The following is a 3,975-nucleotide window of genomic DNA, read 5'->3' as shown; positions in this document are numbered from 1 at the left end:
TTGAATTGAGCATTGGTTAAACACGGGCTAAAAAATGAGCATGAGCCTTAAGCTTAACCAAATATGTAACTGATGCTCTAAGTCAGTTTTAACTCTAGCATTTTGCTTTTGAATTCAAAAATAGCATGCCCGGTAGTCATGTAATTGTGAATTGTATTTGTAGTCAAATTTTACTAATTGTTTGTAAGGTTTCATTAGTTTAGACCCGATCAGATTACAAATGTCAGAATTGAGTTGATGTTGGTGAACTGAACAAATCTGAAATTGATTTCTAATGAGTAGGATGCCTGGCCCAGTTATTTCTTACGTTTTTTCATATTGGGCATGCATTGAGGCCCAAGGCTAAATAGCCGTCCCTGAAATGGTAGTTCTGGCCTTTCTTCTACTGGGCCAGATTTGAAGCAAATATACTAAGGACTCTTGTTCTTTCAAATTGTGGATTTAGTTTAGATATGAGCTTTGGGCCTATTAGTTAAGGCCCTTTTAACGACAATCCCTTAATAGAGAATTGTAGCCTCTTTTAGGAAAGTCTTAAATAAAATGAGGTGCACCGCGCCAAATAAAAATACATGAATTGCGTGGCTCTCTTTGACTACTTATATAAAAATATTTTAGACCTCGGGGCGTGCCATTTAGCGAATTTCATGGCCTCCCGGAAAGTTAATAATACGCTAGTTGCTGTAGGTCCGGCATTTAATAATATTACCTTCCTAAACTCGGGTGTGCATTTTATGTGACCCAAATCCAAATCTCAACGAAGTCGAAATGTGTCAAAAACCGCGGGTGCATTTATGTGACGCGGTTCGAGACGTGTTTTCACGACGTTGCAATTCTCTTTAAAAATAAATAATAAAAGCGGTTTAAATTTAAAAAGCACGTAAGTTAAAACATGTATTAAAATCAGATTTTTAGCCATTTACAATAATTTAAGCGACCGTGCTAAAACCACGGGATCCGGGGGTGCCTAACACCTTCCCTCGGGTCAACAGAATTCCTTATTCAGAATTTCTGGTTCGCAGACTCCAATTGGGAAGTCGAAATTTTCCTCGATTTGGGATTTAAATTAAATCGGTGACTTGGGACACCGAAAGCCAATCTTATCCCAAGTGGCGACTCTGAAATAAATAAATAATCCCATTTCGAATAATGTCACTTTAAATGGAAAAACTCCCTTATACATTATCCTTCGGGGTCGGTGTGTGTAAAAAGGAGGTGTGACAGCTCTGGCGACTCTGCTGGGGAAGAGAACCCAGAACTTTGGTTCAGGGTTCAGAATTCGAGCTTAGATATATTGTTGTATTTGGCTTATTCTGATTTTTCTACATGTTTCATGCTAAATGTGCAGAATGTTATTTTTTACCGCTTTGATATTATCTGGATTGTATAAACTGTGGCGAAACCCTTCTCTTCTCACCTCCGGGGATGTGCTCACTGGTGGAGACTCCCTATTCTGTTAGTGTCAATACCCTGAAATAAGAAAGAGGTCGGACAAGTTACTAAGCCGGATGGCCTTTTGGTTCCCGGTACGTAGCCCCCTCCTCGACTCGAGTTGTCCGCTCGGGTACACAGTCTAGAACACATACCCAGGTTTTGAACCTAGAAGAACTTGACTTCATACCGGATCCCTAGTAGGAACGCTTATCTGCATCACGTGCATTTTGACTTAGGGGACTCAACACAGGGGTTGGGTCCGTCTAGGACAGGTGTACCCGGAATAATGGACCATCCTGATGCATCCTACTTGTGCATTTATCTGTTTGGACTCGCATGCTGACCGGCTTTGAATATCTGGAGAATTGAAAAACAAAAAGGGGAAAAGAGAAAATAGTAGTGTGGAAAGTTAATTACCTATGTTAGAAAAACCAAATGTCCAAGTAGTGCCGAAATGCTGCCGAATCTTGAGAAAATGAAAAAAAAAAAGAAAAGTTCTTTTTAAGTTTGCCAATGGAAAAGAAAAACAAAAAGAGTATAAAAAAAAAAAAGGACTCTTGCTTTCAGAAATAGTGTATTTGCCAAAAACAAAAAGAGTCTTGTTTTCAAAATAGTTAGATTTATTTGCCCGAACTACGCTGGTTTGATTCTCACTGGACGTGAGATACGTAGGCAACCCTCATCGGGTCCAACCTCCCCTTTTGCAAAAATAGCCAGAAATACCAAAATTTTTAATTTCGTCATGAATAAGTCGGGTGATGCCATTCTTGTCAAAAATAAGCCAAATGTCCCCAAAAGGGCGCCGGAAGGCTGTTTTTGCAAGAACAACCACCCTGAGTCATCTTTTAACGGTTAGCAGGCACAGCCTTAAAATCTTCCTTATGAAGTGCTGAAAGGCCGTATCCGCAATACCGGCTGTTTGTTTAAATTGGAAATTTGAACAGAGATTGTGCCATTTTTCTCTTTTAGGTCAAAATGAGTGATTAAAATCACCTTAATAAATGTGCAGGATGAGCACGACTCAAAATGAATTATTTTCAATCATGCATAAAATCCCTTTGGAGTTACGTCTGTGGTGGAACGATTTAGGCGGAGAAGGGCAAGATGCAGTCAAGAAACATTTGAAAGGGCTTACCGGTTTGCTCGATATTGTGCCTCGGGGAGATATTATTAGAGCACTGGTTACATGTTGGGACCCAGCACATAATGTGTTCCATTTTTCGGACTTTGAGCTTACCCCAACATTAGAGGAAATAGCTGGCTACATTGGACAGGATGAGGTTCCGTTGAGACACAAATACTTGGTTGCCCCCAGAGTGGTAGCCGTGCACAGATTTCTAGACTCTTTGAAGATAGTCAGAGCCGTCCATAACACAGATTTGGCAAATGGCTTTTGTACTCTAAGTTTCATATATCAGCGATACGGCCATATTGGGGGGTTCAACAACCCAGAAAGTAAGATATGTAGCAAAGGAAACCGCCAAAAGTGGGAAGAGCATCGACGTTTCGCCTTTATGGTAGCTTTCCTGGGGCTTCTGGTATTTCCAAGGAAGGATGGGAACATTGACATAAAAATAGCTGGGGTCGTCAGCACATTAATTACTCAAGCCAAAAGTACACTGGCACCTATGATATTGGCTGACATCTTCCGTGCTCTTACAGCTTGCAAGGCCGGGAAAGCTTTCTTCGAAGGGTGCAGTCTATTGTTACAAATGTGGATGATCGAGCATCTGTGTCGTCGCCCTCAGTTTTTGAGCTACGGGTCTCCAGAAAAAACATGCATAGAAGAGTTTTACACAAGGATTAAAGGGGCCGAATTGCCAGAAGGAGTCACGGGTTGGACAACATATTTGCGGTCTTTCACTGCAAGCCAAATAGAGTGGACACTGGGATGGTTACCCGTTGATGAAATCGTATACATGCCGGCAACCCGACCACATTTCCTTCTGATGGGACTTAGAAGCATTCAGCCTTACGCACCGTATCGAGTGTTGAGGCAGCTGGGGAGATGTCAGATAGTACCCAAGGATGATGATCTTAGTTTGCAAGTGGTTGAGATTGGCCCTGATGGCCAGTTTCCTGAAGCAATGGTCCGTCAGGTCTGGAGCGAATGTCAATATTTGACGGCAAACACTTGTGTTCGAGATCGAGCCAAAGGAGAAGTGTCGCCTGATTATCAGGCTTGGTATAGAAGGGACGTCGCATTCGGAAGACCGGCCAAACGACCTCACATCCAGGAATTTGTTGAATCAGCACGAGAATAGTGGGATTGGCTAACTAAAGAAAATGAATATAGGGCCCGCATAGGAGCGTTGGAAAAACAGGTCCAAAACCTCCGATTTGAAAATAGCTTGCAAGCCGCGGCTGATGAAGGTGAGAAAAAACAATTGACCAAGGAGAATGAAGCCTTGCGGGCCCAAATCCAGAAAATGAAGTTAGAGGCCGATAATCCTGTCAGAAGTGCCAAAGATGCAAAGCTTATAGCAAATCTAAAACAAAAGGTGAACGACTACAGTTTTGACTGCAGCAAGGCAGAAAAGGAAT

Source organism: Nicotiana attenuata, chromosome 1, assembly GCF_001879085.1.
Source record: "Nicotiana attenuata strain UT chromosome 1, NIATTr2, whole genome shotgun sequence".
NCBI lineage: Eukaryota > Viridiplantae > Streptophyta > Magnoliopsida > Solanales > Solanaceae > Nicotiana > Nicotiana attenuata.
Note: the sequence above shows the minus strand (reverse complement) of the source record.